Source organism: Pinus tabuliformis, chromosome Q (genome assembly GCF_031772625.1).
Source record: "Pinus tabuliformis cultivar Carrire ecotype Pingquan chromosome Q, CPIR1, whole genome shotgun sequence".
NCBI lineage: Eukaryota > Viridiplantae > Streptophyta > Pinopsida > Pinales > Pinaceae > Pinus > Pinus tabuliformis.
Window position 1 is genome coordinate 609,687,615 of NC_142296.1, and position 21,100 is coordinate 609,708,714.

Here is a 21,100-nt window from a genome sequence, read left to right on the forward strand (position 1 = left end):
GATCAACGGTTGAGATAATATCTAAGTCACTTAAATATTTTATTATTTTTTCTTAGAACTTTGGCTTAATAGTCCACAATAATTAATAAGATTAATTATTGTACTTTTATTAAGTTGACTTTAGGAAATAAATCATAATATCATTGACTCCACCAAGTAAGCACCTAAAGGGGCAATCAAATATCTTCCACATGTTAAGACTCCAAGTCAATGTAGAAGACCTTCCGAGGCTACAAAATCAACATAGGGAGCATGGCCGAGATCGACAAGGGGATTGGGTCAAAAGGCAGAAGAATGATTGAAAAATCCCCTTGGTGTTAATGAGGCCCAGATTTATTGGCAAGCCAAGGGATCCTCCGTTACTCCATGATATTCTCCACCATGTTGAGTGTTTTGTCGAGATTTGAGGACTGTCTTGCTAGAGACAACTGTTCGAAAACAACCACCGAGTGTCTTTTGGAATGTTGAGATGTTGTCACTGATGTCAAAACAAGGGCCAAACAAACATGATGAAAGTTAGGGCTCCTGCTCATATTATTTCCATAGTTTGTAATGACAGAGGTGAGAAACCAAAGCTATGCTGGCGTGGATATGTAGAACAAAGTTTTGGTTTGATGTCATCTCATTGTAATAAAAGGATAACTCTCGAGAAGAGATCCCCCCTCCCTTTGCTAAGAAAAACAAGAAGGATTATTTTTTTGACCTAGTAGATTACTATTTTGGTTGTATTATTGTCGAATTCTTTTTAAAATAACTTGCCCTTGCATTGAACCACATGGGCCTTCAGGATTTCTAAATGGTTTTCAGTGGTTACTTTGTCCAACTGTACCTTAGGATTTCCAAATGATAGGGATTTGCGTACGTGAGGAAATCACTATCGTGCAAAATTTCTTGACATTTTGATTTTAGAAGGTCATGGTGGGCCTTATGAGGTGACCCAGTTTTCTCTTTGACTAGAGTTGGTTTGAGAATGAACCTATCCTTCGAGCTTTGTAAATAAAATACAAAAATAGCCATCGCGGGAGGTTCTTGTATGAATCTATTTACAAAATCTGAGACCAAAATGCAAGGATTTCCGTATGATATACATAAGCAACAACAGGTAGAAATCTTTGTTAATGAAAACCAACTTGCACTTGTTAATGAAAACCAATTTGTAGAACAAGGAGAAAACCTTGACAATGAAAACCACGCGCCGCCACATAATAATGGCAACTTTTATAAAAGTGGTATGATAGTGCAATTGCGCAAGCACGTTAAGCAATGATACTATTCAATCGTAGTCTTCAATAATACTGTCATCGTTGGCTTCACTTAGTTATAGGACTAATATGTTTATGGCGCTATGGTTAGCCCGCCATGACCATGTGACCACCGATGGAGCATATATTTGTATGCTTGAAGCGCTTGGTTGAATAAGTGAAATAACAATGAATGGAATTTGTCTGCAAGTTCGAAGTTTCATGTTTTGATTATAGTTATGACTTAGGAAACAAAGCGAAGGCGACACAAGTTTTCTGAGCGTTTGGGGAACATTCTGAGCGTCGTTTTTTCTCGGGCGCAACGTATAGACATGTTAATCAGGATGACAGTAATTGTTTATGAAAAATAAAGCGTCCAATTTTTAGTTGCCCGATGCGTTTTGCTCCTCATAACATTCAACAAAAATAGTGGGTCTGCACACATTCTCATTAATTTACGTTGAAAAAGGATAACTCTTACATGAATAACTCTTTGCCTTTGACTTTGTTCACTTAACGATTATAGAGGTAGAGTGTTATACGTTTATTCGAACAAAAATATCAAACTGATTTGAGGATTAAGGGTCGAGCTTGTTGTGTCGAAAGGAGTAGACCAAATAGGTTGAGGGCATCTCTGTGACAGTATAGGCCAAGATGAGTTGGAACCATCTGAAGAAGAACAAAATTCAAGTGCAAGCTAGGCGATTGTAATAAGAGTTGAGAGTGCAAATTTGAAGATCACATGGTGAAGTGACTATCAATTGAGATAGAAGGAATTGTTGTAGACCAGAAGATTAAGGATAGATTCGAAGTACAACTTGGAGCTGAATTGGTGCTCAATTGGAGATTGGAGTCTCCTGTGGGTTGGAGCCCATGTATTTTGCTGAGTTGCTGCTCAACTAGGGGATTGGTATCTCTTGTGGGTTGGTGCCTACAAAAGTTTCAGTTGGAGCTGATAAACTTGATTGTACTCCTCATTTATTAATGAAAGTTGAAAGTGATTTTCTCCCAATTATAAATCTTCTCTGTGTTGATTTTCTAAGTGCAATATAGACTAGGACACTATTTCTGAAACACTGATAATTACTTTTGATGTTGATCTTTTTTTAAATTATTCTCATATATCATTCAACAATTATACTATAGAAATTCAACCATACAAAAACAATAGAACAATTGAGATCACAATGCACTAAGAGAAGACAAGATTTTACCTTGGGAAAACCCACCAAGGGGAAAAACACATCAACCTTTTCAATAGAGAAATTATTCAGTTCAACAAGAGACACACCTATACCTATGGTCAAACTTGGTCAACCTATTGAAGTCAAGCCTCCCAATTCGATCTAGAATTTCGGTCCCTGCAAGTCATGTGAAATTCTTGTTACTCATGCACACTTCCTGTGATAGGATAGATCTAAAGTACAACTTGGAGTTGAGTTGGTGCTCAGTTGGAGATTGGAGTCTTTTATGGTTTGGAGCCCATGAATTTTTCCGAGTTGGTGCTTAGCTAGGGGATTGGTTTCTCTTGTGGGTTACCAGCCCACAAATTCATTGAGTTGGTGCTCAATTAGGAGATTGGAGTCTCTGTGGGTTGGTACCTACAAAAGTTTCAGTTGGAGCTGATAAACTTGATTTTACTCTTTATTTATTAATAAAAGTTGAAAGTGATTTTCTCCCAAATATAAATCTTCTTTGTGTTGATTTTCTATGTGCAATATATACTAGCACAGTATTTCTGGAATACTGATAATTACTTTTGATGTTGATCTTCTTTTAAATTATTCCAATATATCATTCAACAATTATACTTCATAAATTCAACCATACAAAAACAATGGAACAATAGAGATCACAATGCACAAAGAGAAGACAAGATTTACCCTGGGAAAACCCACCAAGGGGAAAAATCCAACAACCTTTTCAATAGAGAATTTCTTTTGTTCAACAAGAGACACACCTAGACCTATGGTCAAACCTGGTCAACCTCTCCAAGTCAAGCCTCCCAATTTGATCCAAAATTTCGGCCCATGCAGGTCATGTGAACTTCTTGTTACTTGCGCACTTTCTGTGACTCATGCACATTTCCTGTGACACCTGCGCATTTCCTGTTCCTTATGTGGACTTCCTATTACACATGCGCACTTCTTGTGACTCGTGCACTTTTTGTGACACCTGCACACTTCTTGTTCCTTGCGTGGACTTCATGTTCCTTCGCTTTCTTGCCCAAAGGATGCTTATGAGATGACATGCAAATTTCCCTTGTGGAGGAGGTCGAGTTGCCTTTATATAGTGATCTGTTGGGTCGAATGGGTGTGTCCTTTGCGTTTGGTCGATTTGGCTTGGAGGGAGGCTGACTTGACAAACTTGGAGCCAAAAATTTCAATCTCAAAATTCAAATTTTCTTCTTTTAAAAGTCGCATTGGGACTTTGAAAACTATATTTTTCTTTTGACTCAAGCATTTAAAATATGCTTTACGATAATAAATACAAATACATCAAGTGGCCAAATATACATTATGAAGACCGACCATAGTTACAAGTTCAACACTCCCCCTTAAGTAGGGAGGTATTCATAATCATTGCCATAGATGTTCTCAAGTTGAACAAATTTCTCTAAAGAAAAGGTTATTCATTATGATCAGAATCATCATCTATCACCAGTATCCACTAGCGACCATATCCGGGGTGGTACCAAACCAATGGCAATGTCATCAACATATCAGGACTCACTCCTCCAGAGTGATCGGTCCTTAAATCCCATGGCCACCACCTAGGCCAAAATGCTGAGACCCTCAACTATCAAGCACTCAATGACTCTTCTTGGTGAGCACTCTGGGCGAAGACCTCACTCAACCCCTACTTGGTTGGTGATTGGGTCTAGATGCTAAACAAAACCTCACTCCACCCTTATCCAGTGTGAGATTAGGGTCCAAGACCTTACTCACCCTTCCGATGTGTGATTAGGGTCCAGATGTTGAGGGGATTCACTCCAACGTGCTTGGTGTGTGATCAGGGTCCAAGACCTCACTCCACCATTTCTGGTGTGTGATTAGGGTCCTGCAAGAGACACTCACTCAACACTGCATGCTAAGCCCTTTGGGTCACTTGGACCATTTCGGGAGAATGTCCATCCGTGCTACAGAAAAATCAACGCTTCCTCTCAATGAGAGGGGTGATCTCCATGAGCCCCAACTTGTCTCTGAAGTACACAAACTTATCCCTCGGCAACAACTTTGTCAGAACATCAATTGTTTGCTCATCAATGGAGATGTACTTGAGCCTTATGGCCCTCCTTTGCACCATGTCACGGATGTAGTGGTACTTTATCTCAGTATTCTTCGACTCATCGTGGAACACAAGATTCTCTGAAAGCTTCACATAACTTTGATTATTGCAGTGTATCACCGTCGGTTCCAACTCTTGGCCGAACAATCCTGCAAACAACTTTTGAAGCCATACTGCTTCGGTACAAGCCTCATTGGCTGCGATGTACTCTGCTTCAGCAGTGCTGAGTGCGATCGACCTCTGCTTCGTGCTTATCCACGATATCATAGCGAATCCCAAACTGAAGCATACTCCCGAGGTACTCTTCTTGTCTTGAGCATTTCCTGCCCAATTAGTGTCTGTATATTCTTGAAGTTGTACATCCTTGTTTGCAACATACCTCCAGCCGTAGTTCACTGTACCATCTAAATTTCTCAAGATGTCCTTTGCTGCAATCCAATGCTTGCGTCTCGGTTCTACCTGGAACTGGCTCAAGGTGTTCACAACAAAGCAAATGTCCAACCTAGTGTTAACCAAATACATCAACATACCAATCAATCACCGATACATAGATGGATCTACCAATCTGGAGTTAGAGCCTCTTAACTTCTTCAAGTTAGTCACCATAGGAGTCGCCATGGATTTGCAATCCATCATACCGAATTTCTGAAGGATCTCTAACACATAATTTCCTTGACCAAGGAAGACTTCACCAGGTTTCTGCCATACTTCTAATCCCAAGTAATAGTGCATCAACCCAAGATCCTTCATGTCGAATTCAAAAGCCAACTGCTTCTTGCACTGAATGATAAGAGGCTCAACACCTGTCAGAAACAAGTCATCAACATATAATAGTAAGATCACAGGTGCATTCTTCACAACCTTAAAGTAAAGGTTTGGATCGACTTCACTCTTGGTAAATCCCAGTCTCGTCAGATAACTGTCAATACGAGCATACCAAGCTCTTGGAGCTTGCTTGAGTCCATACAAGGCCTTTTTCAACCTACAAACATGAGACTCATTTCCATATACCTCAAATCCTTGAGGTTGCTCTATGTACACCTCTTCCTCAATCACACCATTAAGGAAAGCAGTCTTCACATCCATCTGGTGCAAATTTCATCCCAACAAGAGAAATGATGGATCTAATGGAGGTGTACTTGGCAACAGAAGCAAAAGTATCATCATAGTCTTCTCCCTCTTTTTGGGAGAATCCTATATCCATGAACCTCACCTTGTATTTGTCAATTCCTAGCATCTGCAACATGCTTTAACTCGTAGATCCACTTGGATGTCACAGTTGACTTCCCCTCAGGCCTTGGCACAATTTCCCAAACATCATTCTTCATGATTTATTGGTACTCCTCATTCATTGCTTCCTTCCATACCTGCTGACTAGCTGCTTCTTCATATGTGGAAGGTTCTTCATCAATGAGTTTTGTCATGAGAGCTACATAGCTGGAGAACCTCTTAGGTTTCTTCACTTCTCTAGATGTGCCATCAGGAGCTGCATGTCCTTCTGCCTCTTCCAAAGTGGATCTAAGCCATGTTGGTCTCTTCTTGATCTTTGGAACTATAATTGGTTCTACTGGATCTTGAGGCCCTTTTGGCCTACTGATACATTTTGTAGAACTTGAATGCTCCTCTCTTGAGGCCTCTTGCTTTACTTCATCTAAGGAATCTATGGAGACTTCCTTAGACCTCCAATATGCCACTTTCTCATCGAAGGTGACATCTCGGCTGACCTCAATTCGTCGCTGTTCTGGAATGTAAATTCTGTAGGCCTTTGAAGATTCACTATATCCAACAAATATGCCTTTCTTTCTTGAAGGCTCAAGCTTGTTCCTCTTATCCTTGGGAACATGAATATATATAGGACAACCAAAGATTCTCATGTGCCCAACCTCTGGCTTCCTTTTGGAGAAGGCTTCTTCAGGAGTCATACCTTCCAAAACTCTATGAGGACTTCAATTTTGAATGTACACAATTGTTTATGATGCTTCGCCCCATAAGAACAACGACAAGTCCAAATCATGCATCATGGCCTTGATAGATTCTTCAATGGATATGTTCTTTCATTCTACTACACCATTTTGTTGTGGATTATAGGGAACAATTAGCTCCCTCTTAATCCCAACTTGCTTGCAAAAAGCAACAAGCTCCTTTGAGGTGTATTCTCCTCCATTGTCAGATCTCAGTATCTTGATCTTTTTACTTGTCAAGTTTTCCACTTCAACTTTGAATTCCTGGAACTTGTCAAATACTTCATCTTTCGTCTTCAAGAGATATATCCATGTCTTACGGGATAAGTCATCAATAAATGTCACATAGTACAACGAACCACCAAGTGATTTTACGAGCATCAAACCACATACATCAGAATGAATCAAATCCAAAGCTTCCTTAGATCTATTGTCATTATTTGGAAATGGTTTCTTGATGTTCTTTCCAAGAGCACAACCTTTGAGTACACCATCATTCTTTATTTGTAGTTAAGGAACCCCTGACACTATTTCACTTAATTCAGGCAATGCTCTAAAATGAAGATATCCATACCTTCGATGCCATAACTCACTTGGATTTGTTTCGTCATGTACTAATGCTTGATTTGGTTGACTCACAAGTCTATATAGTCTTCCATCACGAATCACAATAACACTAGTGTCATCTATACTAGAGTCCCTTTGACCACACAAGTACTTTGCCATCCACAAAAGCAACCCTATCGCATTTATCTTCTAAACAAGAAACAAAGTCAAGTTTATTTTTGAAACCTAATACGTAAAGGGCATTGCTGAGATGAACATTGCTACCAAATTCCAGCTTTGTGGATGCCTTTCCAACTCCTTTGACTACATAGTTGTTATTGTCTCCCAATTCAACTCTTTGAGGCAACTTCTTTTTTGTCATGCTTGAAAGATTCTTATGCTCTCCACTCATGTGTCTTGATGCTCCACTATCTACCAGCCACATGTCGTCATCATCTGCAAAAGAACCTACCAAAGCAGGATAGTAGAAGAAATCTTTATCACCTTTGGACTTCTTTGGTTTTTCATCTTCTTCAACTTTTGCGGCAGAAGCATGTTGTTTCCCTTTTCTTTTCTTGTTAGCCATATTAGGACAATCTCTCTTGAAATGTCCATATTCTCAACAACCATAACATTGTATCTTTGATAAGTATTTCTTCTTCTTAGAGGAAGATCCCTTAACGGACTTCTTATGTTGAGGTCCAACCTTCTTCTTTCCCTTTTTCTTGAAGCGAGCTACAAGGGCTTGTACCTCTTCATCTTGATGATCTCTAGTCATAAATTTTGCTTCTTCTTGAGCACATGATGTCCATAATTGCTCAAATGAAGGAGCTTCTTACCACTGCTTATGCATGCCGCAAATGCATCCCATGATCTAGCTAGACCTTTGAGTGATGTAGTCACAAGTCCTTGATCAAAGATAGTTTCTCCAATAGCTGAAATTTGATCTCTTATTTGCGAAATCCTCACAAAGTATGGAGCCACAGTGTCATCATAAGTCATTATCGTATTTCAGAGCTCATTCTTCAAACTCATGGATTGACCAACATTCTTGATAGTGTAGAGATTTATCAGGGCATCATACATCTTCTTGGAGGTATCATGCTTTGCAATGTAGGGAATGAGATGATCTCTAATGGAGTCTACTATTAGACTCATGGCAGTAATGCCATCCTCCTTAAACTTCTATTTTCTAGTTGCATTAGACGGTTTAGTAGTCTTTCCTGTCACAATATCCAACACTTTGTTTTTTGGCAAGAATAAGATTTATTTTGACTTTCCAAGCTCTGAAGTTTGATGCTCCCTCCAACATGTTTTCGGATTTCATGGAGGAAGCCATAGATGCCAATGTACAAGAAAGACTTTAATGAAAATCTGTCTCTAGGGTTTATGCAAAAGTGATCTCAATGTACCTTCCTTCTGTCACCAAGGCTCTGATACCATGTTGATTTTCTAAGTCCAATATAGACTAGCACAATATTTCTGAAATACTGGTAATTAGTTTTGATGTTGATCTTTTAAATTATTCCAATATATCGTTCAACAATCATACTAAGAAATTCAACCATACAAAAACAGTAGAACAATAGAGATTACAATGCACAAAGAGAAGACAAGATTTACCCTGGGAAAACCCACCAAGGAGAAAAACCCAACAACCTTTTCAATATAGAAATTCTTCGGTTCAACATGAGACACACCTAGACCTATGGTCAAACCTGGTCAACCTCTCCAAGTCAAGCCTCCCAATCTGATCCAGAATTTTGGCCCCTGCAAGTCATGCGAACTTCCTATTACTCATGCTCAATCCTGTGACTCATGCACATTTCCTGTGACTCATGCACACTTCTTGTGACACCTGTGCACTTCTTGTTCCTTATGTGGACTTCTTGTTACACATGCACACTTCCTATTCCTTGCGAGAACTTCTTGTGACTCCTACGCACTTCTTGTTCCTTCGCTTGGTTTCCCATAAGATGCTTATGAGATGAGATGCAAATTTCTCTTGTGGAGGAGGTTGAGCTGCCTTTATATAGTGATCTGTTGGGTCAAACGGGTGTGTCCTTTGCCTTGGGCCAACTTGACTTGGAGGGAGGCCGACTTGACAAACTTGGAGCCAAAAATTTCAGTTTAAAAATTCAAATTTTCTTCTTTTAAAAGTGGCAATGGGACTTTGACTTAAACTATATTTTTCTTTTCACTCAAGCATTTAAAATATGCTTTACAATAATAAATACAAATACATCAAGTGGCCAAATATACATTATGAATACCTACCATAGTTACAAATTGAACACTGTGTTCGTGTGTTCAATCTCGGATGGTTAGTGTTGTGATTTGTTGATGGTTTAGAATTGGTTAATTGACGAAATACTGATTCATCCCCCCCTATTAGTATTTCCAACATGGAAGACTAGTTATGTAAGGGTTGAGAGAAAGCTAGCAAGGGTTTGTGCCAGATGGAACCCTACAGAACTAGCCCCCATCCTTCCACCACAGACTGCTCATCAATTCACTATTAGATTTCACATCTATGTTTTTCGAATCTAAAATGTCATCGGGTCTGCAATATATTATTTTAAATGTCAATCATTAAATACAATATGGATTCTTTTTAGCTATGGTGGCAAAGCAAATTCATAAGCTAAATCGTTAGTTTCATAAGTAGTACGAGAAGTACACAATATCTAGTATACTATTTTGTGTATTTACTAAGTTCAAGAGAAGTTCTCTTACGCTTAATTCTGAGAAGTGCCCTATTCCCTACTTGAAATTTTCATACGATCATGTGAGTATCATTAAACTTTTATACCCATCCTGTGCACATCTTTAATATTAATGTTTTCTTTATTAAATGGATTTCATTTTAACAAGTTTGTTATTCTCACAACATTTCCCTTGCATAGGATTAGACCATAACATTGGAGTATTGCACTATCCTTTCCATATACCACTTTAAGGGGTGACATTTTGATGGCAGAATGATAGCTTTGATTATAAGCAAATTCTGTAAGATGTAAATAATCCTATGTATGGGTTTTTTTTAAGGCATACCTTCTTAACGTTATGGTCACGACATATCATTCATTAAAGGTAGCTCAAGCTAGCAATATCCCTACCTGGTACCTAGTTCTAAAAGTTGTCTGCGTTATATTTGGTCATGTAAATCTAATTTGATGATATCGAGACTTAAGGTTAATTTTTGCGTAATACTTGACCCCATTAAGTTGATTCAATAAATCGTCTATCCTTGCTCAAGGATATTTATGTTTTATAGTTATTTTCTTCAATTGTTGATACTTGATGTATAACGTCAATGTTCTGCTGTTTTTAACAAAGGTATTGGTGCTCTTCAAGGTGACACAATGGGCCATATTTTTCCTTGACTAATTTTTTTTCCTTTTTGGTTTTAATGTTATAAATTTTCTTATTTATATCTTTGTCAAGAATATCTTTATATTCCATATGAGGAATATACATGTTTTGGTCCTCGAGGGATTTAGGCTCAACAACAAGGCTTGTAGTCATTACAACAAAGCTCATCATGTCACTTGTGGTGATTGAACCAGGGTAGGGAGGATAAAAATCATTCCTCCCATCCACCTGAGGTAAACCCAATTGAGTCCTTGACTAATTATTTTTTGAATTGTTTTTTTTTAAAACAGTAATGAGAATATCTGGAGAATTGGTAACTTCAAAAGATTGGATGCCACTATTACACCAGATACATTTTTTCATAAATGTCACTAACGGGCCAGTTACAACATGTATCCGGAGACACAGCTGGAGAAACAAATTGTTCACCAAATCACTCGAGTTAAGATCCTTTGACAACTCCTTGACTAATTATTATTATTTTTCAAAATTTTTAAATTTCAAAAAAAAACTTATATTTTATATTTCGAGCAGAAGTTAAATAAATCAAAAGTGCTTTTCTGGCACTACCAGATCCCAGACTCTCTATTCTGTTATTCTGTCAAAAATACCAAATTGAGGACTGTTTTATACAGATCTGCAGCGGCTCTTGGCTTGAAATTGCCTGTCCTTTCCCGAAAACAGAGAAGCATACTTTCAAAGTCAACCTAGAAATGACATAGAAGAAACATTTCCTGAATCTTCTCAGAGTCATCGTCTCTATTATTTTAAAGACATCACAACAGAACTTACGTGTTTTCAGAGTTTAATCCTTCAGTAAATTTTGGTTTTTATTCTTCGTTTGGCTAAACTACCCATGAGGTTTTAAATAGGCTACCTGCACACAAGAAGTGCCTTAACAGTTCACCCTATCATTGACTGTTCTACGCCCTGTGGGCATTTCATTAAATTCTGCTTTATAAAGCTTGCCTTCCTGCAAATATAGAGCCTCCCTAGAAAGTCTGTCTGCAGTCTTATTGAATTCTCTGAACACATGTTTAAAGGATATATTCAAAAATTTGGATTTAACGTCATTGACTCTTTCCATGATGGTCTGTAACAACATTTTTGTTATCCTGTTTCTTCCTTTTGCCCATTCTGTAATAAGATTGGAATCACCCAGGACCTGTAGAGCAGTGATCCCTCTTTCTGAAGCTGTTTTTAGGAGGAGCCATAATGCATGAAATTCAGCCCTGTTATGTGTCCTCATCCCTGTTGGGTACATAAATTTGATGCAGTGCTTTTCCTGCAACTATAGAATGCCTCTGCTCCACATGGATTTTTATTTCCTTCGCAAGAACCATTGGAAACCTTCCAAGTTCCCGTTGTATCATTTTCTGTCTCTATCAAGATGCTTGGGATTGTTATCACCTAGAGATGGGTGAGATCCTGTGTGTTTGCATTACAGGAGGATGTTTCTTGTCTTTGAGGATGATCTTTCGATAGATGGACATAATACATAGTTACATGCATGTTTTCACTTTAAGTTGTACTTTTGAGGCATATAACACATCCCAATGCAATGTTTGCATATTTGGAGGCATATTGGACCCTCGGCACATTCAACTAGCAAGAGTTTAAGGTTGAAGAGTAGTGCCTCGATTAGTGGGAAGACACAACACATGATTGTGTAATTCAAGGTTCAAGAGGTCAACATGAGATGTGTACTTCACATTTGAGGGTTAAAAAATTCATATTGGTAGCTATCTTGATGAAGGAATATAACCCTTCAAAGAGGGCATCCTATATCCAAGGGTTGTTGTAACGACCAGCCCACATTTGCACAATTGTCACGGCTGACCCCTTTTGGAATATATTTTTTACACGACATCATCTTCTGAGGATGTGGAGCACATATTTCTATGCTGCACCTCCCTTGGAATTTCTTTTAATGGTTTTTGACATGGTCAAGACTCAAAAGCACTAGGGAGAGAGTGCTCCACCTAGAATGGTCTAGAACAGTTCACACAACAAAAGAAATCATTTTAATTAAGAGAGAATTGCAAAGTGAACCTATAAAAATAGGTCTATCCTTCACTTGCAATTTGTCATTTCATTGTGGAGGAATACCCATGACTCTTGTATTGGAGGTTGAATATTATCTTGCAGATTTGGAGCTTTCATGTGGAAATATTGAGGGCTGATTTTGCATTCCAAGGTCACCATCATATCATTTCAGGCTTCTCTTCTTCACTGGGCTGAATATTGTACTGTTCTAGCGGGTTAATGCTAGCTTTTGAAGAGCTAGAAAGAGAGGTCTGTTGACCACCTTGTTGGCTGTTTGTGATCCCAATTTGCACAAGTATGTATTCTGGGCTGATTATTCAATAGAAACTGTCCTTTTTTTCTGTTTATGTCTTATGTGATATCAGAAACTCACTTGAATGTTTGATAGGTTGATGTGTCATTTTGGACATCTATACTTGGCGGTAGGTGCAATTTACAGAGCTGTTATAACTGGCAGCACTGCTGCTAATGCATGCTTGTTGGGTTGATATGCTTTATAATGAAGCTTTTATTGCATAGATTTGTTTGGGACTCTGTAGCCTAAGGATAAGACACTGTTCTTCTGGATTTCAACATCAAATATTTATTGAACACTATAAATTCTGTTTTTCCAAATCTGATTCTAAGTATTTGAGCTGTAAGGACAGATTGAAAATCCTATTAGGGAAACCACCCTTTGTGTTGGAAAAGCCCCGGCCTAAAGAGAGAAAAGTCTCCACCAAGGTGACAGTGGGTGGGACTTCTAAGTTGTCCTAGATTTGGTATCTTTATTATTGGATGAATATTTTGCAAGTGCAGGTTTAGAAGGCAATAGGGATCTTTAGTTTCCTTGGTTTCCAAATTTTGTCATAAGCTTATCTAATTTGATGATAGTCTTGTATAGGGACAAGCTTATCTGTCTCTGTACCATCCTTAAAAGTAGTGCTTGAATGACTCACCTACCCACTTCCCTTTTTCTCCAATCATCTTTTTTGCCTTTGTCCAGATCTGTCTTGCATAAAAACAATGGGCTAACAAGTGGCCTAAAATTTCCAATTGAACTTTACAGATTTGCATCAGTTTGGCCCCTCCCAAGTTTGCTTCTGGCAATTTTTCCAAGTAAGGATTTTATTTGATATGATCACCACATAAAAGTTGTTGTTTTTCAGGACTGTTCAGCCTCCATATGACTTTGCACCACCATTTTCTCTTTCGTGATCCACCTTTGCCTTGTACCCTAATTTAGCTGAGTAATTGCCATATATTCTATTCTTAGACATGCCTGATATATCATCTTCATCCCTGATTCTTTTTGCACTGTGATTAAAAATTAGCATAAATTGATTAAATTGATTCCATTCTAATTAAGGTCTCCTTGTAGCTCCAAATGAGAGGTTGGCTTTCATCCTTGCTTCCATATAGTGCTAGTCCCTCAATCAATTGCATTAGTTATGCGGTATATTCCTTTATTGTTGAGTGCCTCTTTTTAATGGATTTGATTGTTTGAAACTCCTTGAGCTTCCCATCCTTGGGTCTTCCCCACTTCTAATGCTGTTGACCTCCCCTTTTTTCCATGCCATCCATTTTCCTACCAAAGGAAAATTCCTCATTTTTGATCCTGTCCTCAACAGAATCTGGAGTTATATATTTCTCCACCTTTGCCTTTCCCGCAATTGATCATGATGAATCATCCTCCACAGACTTTTAGGTGTGAGTGCTTGCCCAAAAAATGAATGTTTTTCAAATCCCATCTGCCCTCTTCATTGGATTTGCCAATTTCCTTCATCTACCCAGGGAATCCCTTTCTTCTCTCTTTTCTTGGTACATAGAAACTAAAACACTTCCTTCTAGTATTCTCCAAAGGTCCCTTTGAAATGTGACACAAAGATAATCAAAATACTGGTACATCTTCAAGAACATATTTGACTAATGTTAGTCTGCCTCCTCTAGGAAGTGTTCTGTAGCTCCAGTTAGACAATCTTCTTTCTATCTTCTTGTGAAGCCAATACCAATCCTTTTATCTTATAATCATTAGGTTAGGTTTAAGATTAAAATCTAAGTATTTTGTTCAATCATCAACTGTCCTCAGGGAGAATGGAAGAGTTGAAACCTTTCTATATCTTCTTCCAGTCTGCAAGTATAATTGATAATTTATGGACATTGACTTCCATTCTTGTTGCCTTCCAATATAGGTTTAAATTGTCTCTGTATTTCTGTACCTCTCTTGATGTTCCCAACTCAAACAACATTACATTGTTATGTTTTAAGTTTAGAGATTTTCCCATTATGCCTATAATTTCTCCCTCCTTTCTTTGTTCTAATCATTCTACTTAATCCTTCGGCCACTAACAGAAATAGGAGTGGGGACATTGGGTAGCGCTTCTCAAGTCATCTTGAGGGATATAATTATTTTTGAAGTTGATCCATTTGTTAGAAATGCAAATGTTAGTGACTCCAAACAAACCAATATCCAGTTGACCACTAAACTGCTCGTCCTTATGTGAATCATTAGTAGCCTAAAGAGTAACCAGTTCACTGCCATAGGCCCATGCCAAGTTTATTTTCATAATCACAACTGGGATGTTTTTAGCAGTTATTGAGTGCAAGCCTTCCCGTGCAGTGCTCGGTTCCTATTGTGTCATGATTCTGCCTATTGAAAAGGACACTGAACTGTTCCTCTGATATGAAACCTAAAGGAATTATTTTCAACCTATTAGCAAGGATCTTGGAAATGATTGTGTAGGGAATTGCACAGAGATTTCATTCTTCTTTAGGATTAGGGTAATAAATGTTGCATTTAGTTACCCCAATACTGTTTTGGAAGTCCTTGACTCCTCTGTAAACTTTAACAACTCTTCCTTGAGGAATTCATAAATTCCACAATAAAACTATGCCGCCCACCTGCAGTACAGCTAAACTAGGATTAGAGATAGGTGAACATCAATGATATTTAACTATGGTAATCAAACCAATGGACATTTCATTCGCATGAAAGGTTGTGACTTATGTACTCTGTGGCATATAAAAATAGTTGTCGATATATTAATGTAACACATGAAGAATTAAATAAAAAATATATATTTTTGTATTGGGTTTGCTCCAATTGGTATCAAAGCCATTTGTGGCTACCAACATGTTATTTGAATTAATCTATGAAAAATTTGAGCACAATCTTAGGGAAATTAAGGAAATATTGGAAGTTTTAGTTTGTCAAAATTCGCATGGGGAGTTTATTGTGATGAAGAGGTAGGTAATACTACAAAATACTACGAAAGAGCAGAGGAAGAATTGCTAGAGTCAAAAGATGGATGTCACTGAAGATGCTTGTGTTCTATCCAAAAGCAATAGTACTCTCCTTCGTGATTTTGCTCTTTGAATAATAATGTTTGTGTAGGTTTTGAAGCTTCAACTTCCACAACTCTTGGAAAATAGGGGCCTTCTCTTCACGAAGATGATGAGGAGGAACCAATCACTCTGGAGGGTGAAGTTTGGCCAAGTTGAGCTCGATCTCCATGCCATTCTACACGATTAGAATAGTTAAGGACGACATACCCAAGCCACAAGATTCAATGAAAACAGGGTGAGGCACAAAAACACGTTCAAGAATTCTAAAAAGGTCAGAGCCCTACACAGGTTCTTTGGTGCTAGTTGCAAGAAATTGAGATGTAATGGTTGTGAAAGGTTATCTTCCATGTTTGATGCACACATTGACACTATGTTTCTGCCTAAGACACAAATAATGGTAGCAAAACTCACAAATAGGGCAGATGTTTATGTTGTAGAAGGAGGGTCTCCAATGATTTTTGATGTTGATGGATGTGGAAAGGAGATATTCCCAACAATTTCTGTGGTCTAGAAGGTGTTGACATTTCTAAAATCATTTGTGCTCAAGGGTGGTGAAGTATCTCACTTTGTTATTGGAGGTGCAGGCTTGATTTTTCTTGGTATTAGTGTTCTTTGGAAGGGTTGCTTTCATTCTTAGCAGGGGGGCCTTGGTCAGTTAAAGTTCTAGGAAATGTTTTACCTATTGTTGTAAGAGCTACTTATATGAGTAGTGAAGAAGCATCTAAACTAGTTTGTGTGGGAAAGCTTTATGAATCACTCACTATTATCGGGATACATTATGGGAGTCTTTTGAAAGCTGATATATACCCAATGATGGGTTCTTGGAAGATGTAGTTCTAGAAGATCCCTTATCTACTATGGCTTGCGAAACGATAGATCTATATGAATTTTAGGTGGTTGTAGATGCTTCATATCATTTTTTTCGGGTAATAGTGATGACAATGAAGCAAATGTGCGGCACAAATCCAAGTTTGATTGTAGACATGAACCTAAAAATTTGTTAGGTGTATGAAGACAAAGATTTTGATTGGGTTGTTAAAGCCTTGAATACATTAAAGCTTATAGATGATACTAAGGAAGAGGCTAGTAGTGGAAAAGGACAATTTCTTGCTATAAGTGTTGAGGAGATAGATACACTTCTAGACAAGTGTATTCTTATAGCTCTTTACACAATTGTAAAAGATAAATATGCTCTTATGCCAAGAAGCACGTTATGGTCAAACCACATCCTAGCATGCAGGGCCCTTTGTATAACACTAAACATGAAGAAATCTTATCCCTAGAAGCTTTTGAAGTGATTATAGGGAAATCTTTTGCAAGAACAATTTTAGTGAAGGAAGATAAGCATTGAAAGGAGTTTATGTTGCTTGTTGTAAACCATAGACACCTAGATCATCAAGCGTTCAAGCTTGAGAAGAGAAAGGCCTTTGTTATAGAGCATTTAACCCTACTCCAAGTGAGAGCTCTGTTACCACTCAAACTAGTAGGGGTCTTAGGAGGGGATCCTAAAGAGCAACTACTAGGTCAAGGGGCAACAATGGAGCGGTAGCCCACTATCACCTCAGCTAAGGTTCCCTTCTCTTTACGAACTTTCATTGATGGGAGGAGTCCCAGTATGAGAGAAGTCACAAGGAAGGATGGATCAATGATAAGATATGGTGATTCCTAAAGCTTATTCACAAGAGAGGCTCAAAAGATTGGTTTGCTTGCTTTGAAAGCAAGGTGATAAGCTCTCTAAGAAGGGCTATGAGGATACCTAGAACTAGGGTTGGGGAATATCCTTTGACAAGAGGTATCCTAGACCTAAGAATCCTAAAGGAGAAATGGATTCTATGTGACCCTTGTGGAGTTTGAGTTATAAAGTTGCGAGACCACAAAGAAACAAAGTGGACCCAAACTAGGTCAAGCATGTGGATTTGACCAACACTAGAGGGGCTTGACCTGTTTAGGGAGGAGAATAGGATCAAAGGACAATTCTCTTTTGAATTTTAAATGCAATGATCCAAGGTAGGACACTAACCCAAATCAACCTAGGGAAAGAGATGGTCTTATGGCTAGGGCTTGTTATATCTCGGGATTCTACGTCGGATTTGCCTCAAACTTGGAGGACCTCTTGAGAAAACCCCAGCACAGTGGTGGATCAAATTTCAAGGGTTTTGGATGGCTATGAAAAATTTCGCTTGATGCCCTAGGTGACCTACTAGGGTTAGGCCTAGAAAGAGGAGAAAAAGGTGAGAAAAATATTCGTTTAGGTGACCACCAAGAGGCTAGATCAGTGCCTTGCCCTGGGAGAGATGGAGTCAAGGTGATTTTGAAATTTGGAGAGACTTTTACCCAATCAAGGAGTCCTTAGGCAACTTCGCATGGCAAATTAAAGCATGAACTCGACTACCAAAGGATTTTATACTTTGATGTGTAAGAGTTGATGGCTTATTGAAGTGTATTCAATGAAATTAAACCTCTAGGAACATTCATTCATCATACATGACACATGTAACATATGCAACACTTCAAAAGTCCAAAATTTCCACAATTTCACATAAATTAGGGCAAATTTCAGATCTAGAGAACAAAAATCCCATACATTATTCATGTGACAAGATAAATGTAAAGAATAGACATGAAAAAGAGCACTTACATGTACAATGAGTATATCCAATCATCAATTCAAGACAAATTTGAAGCTCCAAGACCAAGAGAATAGTATCCAAACATCAAAATTCATCCATGAAACCAAACTTGTCCTCCAAAAGGGAATGCAAAATTCTCACAAGAGCTACTAATCCAATCCAAGTGATGATGAGAGGAATGAATGAGCCTCTCATCTATTTATATCCTTCCTAAAGAGGCCGATTTGCCTAATTTGTCCTAATTAAGCCCCAAATAACAAAATAATGTGGAATAATAACATCCCTTGGTGACAATCCCACCAAGATAGCTCAATAGTAAAAAAATAAGCCTCTCAAGAGGGAAAAATAGTAAACATAATGAGTCATTGGGCCATTGAGAAGGCCTAGTGGAGTCCAAAGTATGCCAAGGTGAGAGAATAAACTCCAAACATAGTGAATGAGGGGTTGGCGATATCCAAGCAAGTCACATGTGGTGTCCCCAAGTGGGTGTGGGGGCATAATGACATCCTCATGGGTCTCCAAGTGGATCGATAATGCACGTAAACCATCTGTAAGGGCTAGGATGATGAAGCCCTCCCTTTGTCTTCCTTGGTGAGACATCCTCATCTGGACCTTGGAACCTCTGCCAAGTGTGTGGTACAAGTGTGAAGCTGGCTAGGCATAGTGATCCAGATGCATCATCCTCATCCCAAAGGGTGGAATATGAGCAATCATTGAATGGTGATAGGGATCCATGAAGTGCTCTCTGCTATGGTGGTGGCCCATGGCTCTCTACGCTCACCCTACAACTGCCAATGTGGCCCGTTGGAGGGCTTGGACCCCATATAGGGGGACCAAACCCAAAATGGAGACCCACCTGCAATGCTGCATAAGATCCAGTGCGTCCCCTTGCCCTCCAATACACAAATCATTAGACTAATCAAGTAAAAGAGCTTACAAAGCATGGAATTAAAGGGACACTTCATGGTGGTATGCCCTTCCATAATGGGCTTTGGCATGTACAGGTGTCTCCAAGCTCAATAAGGGGGTTAACCAAGGATCCTATTAGGTGGTTTCAGCCTTTAAAGGGGGTGACATGTCCATGGTACATCCATCAAGTGGTAGGTGGCATGTGATATAATGATGGAATGGAGTGGGGATCAGGGGAAGGCTCCAAGCCACATGCCATGGTACAAGGGTAGCTATAATAGGGGAAGCCCACACTTGGGTATATGAGTGTAGGAGGGAGCAATCGTGGTACATGAGTTACCCCGACCTTTGTTTTTCCACCCTTCTTCATATGCCTTTTGCCTTTGATTGATTTTTCTTCATAACTGCTCGGGGCTCCAGGGGATGAGAGCATGATGTGTAGGATATAACAATAGATACCCCCTTTAAGGAGGTTCAGTTCATTGCCCTCCAAGGGTTGGGACAACCATGGGTTCCTTAATGTGGAGGGGGCTCATCTAGGGTGCATAGGAACCAGGGGGATGTCCATAGATAGGGGTAGAGCTCGTGTTTGGCTTTTGCCCATGTGCTAAATTTGTATGTCCTGGCAATATTTTGCATTTTGTTGTATATTTCCTTTTGAGAGTAGTCAAATTATGCTTTTTCCTTTCTTTTTAGCTGCATCAACCTCCGGGGCCTTGTTCCAGGCCCGACCCAAAGTGTGGAAAAGAGGAGGGGGAGGCTAACCCTTTGTGGACCTAGATGGGAAAAGTGATAAATGGGGTTAGAATGAGCGGAGGGTAGTGATGTATATGGTGTTGGGAACCAGGACTACGAAACCAAAATTGGGATTTTCCATGTAATGCCAACCCTAAAGCTAATACCCAGTAAAGGAGATCCCATTGGACTAGGATACAAAGCTCACCACCAAATCAAGTAGAGGAGACAAGAGTACAGACCCAGCCCACTCTTTCCGTCGAATTACCCCCATCAATCCATACCCAAAAGTGTCCATGATAAGTAAACAAAATTACTCAACTATACCAATGAAAATTCATACCTTCGGGTTCGGGAGGCCCACCTTCAAACATATGATCATAACATATGGGCGAGGGACCACATGGTTGGCTTAGGTGGTGGAGGTCGCACATCGAGCTATCTTGAATATCTTGAGCTATATCTACCATGCTCCTATATTCTAGTAGATATTTCTAACCATGCATTTTGTTCTTATTATAAATGCTTTTTCTACATGAGTATCTAGAACTCTATGTACTACAAGCTTCTAGATTCTAGAAGATGTTTCTAGCCATGCAATTTTTTACGTGCTCCTATTCTACTCAAAACCTTGAAAGAAGACTTGAACTAAAGAGTTTGACTTAGTCACAGTAGAGATTCGAAGGATCTTCCTTCTTTTTCTTCTTTTCTTCTTCTTTCACCTCTTGAGTCATGTGAGCTTCTTCCCTCTTTCTTTTGTTGTTGTTGTCCTTCTTAAGCTTAGGACAATTCCTTTTGTAGTGTCCATATTCTTGACATCCATAACATTAGATTTTGGACATGTCTTTGTTGTTTGTTCTTCATGGACCAAATTTGCCAAATTTTCCTTTTCTCTTGGCCATGGTAGCAAATGCTTTTTCCTTTGATCCCACATCTTCCTTTTATTTAAGTCTAGTTTCCTTTGTCTTGCAGAGAGCACATTTCACTGAGTGTGGTGGCTTCCTTCTTGGCATATATGCTTGATGTGAAGTTGCCCCAATCCGCA

The 21,100-nt window shown here is 38.9% G+C and overlaps 1 long non-coding RNA gene across 13 annotated transcripts in view; it reads left to right on the forward strand.

Annotated features, from left to right (window-relative positions):
• The window catches only part of LOC149220915 (uncharacterized), a 142,323-nt gene that overhangs the window by 71,214 nt on the left and 50,009 nt on the right, over positions 1–21,100 (forward strand). For 6 of the 13 annotated variants that reach the window (XR_016248790.1, XR_016248783.1, XR_016248788.1 and 3 more), the window contains exon 2: positions 10,702–10,852. The exons of the other annotated variants lie outside the window; for them this stretch is intronic. This is a non-coding gene — a long non-coding RNA (uncharacterized LOC149220915). The remainder of the gene's footprint in view (positions 1–10,701; positions 10,853–21,100) is intronic. 13 annotated transcript variants of the gene reach the window in all.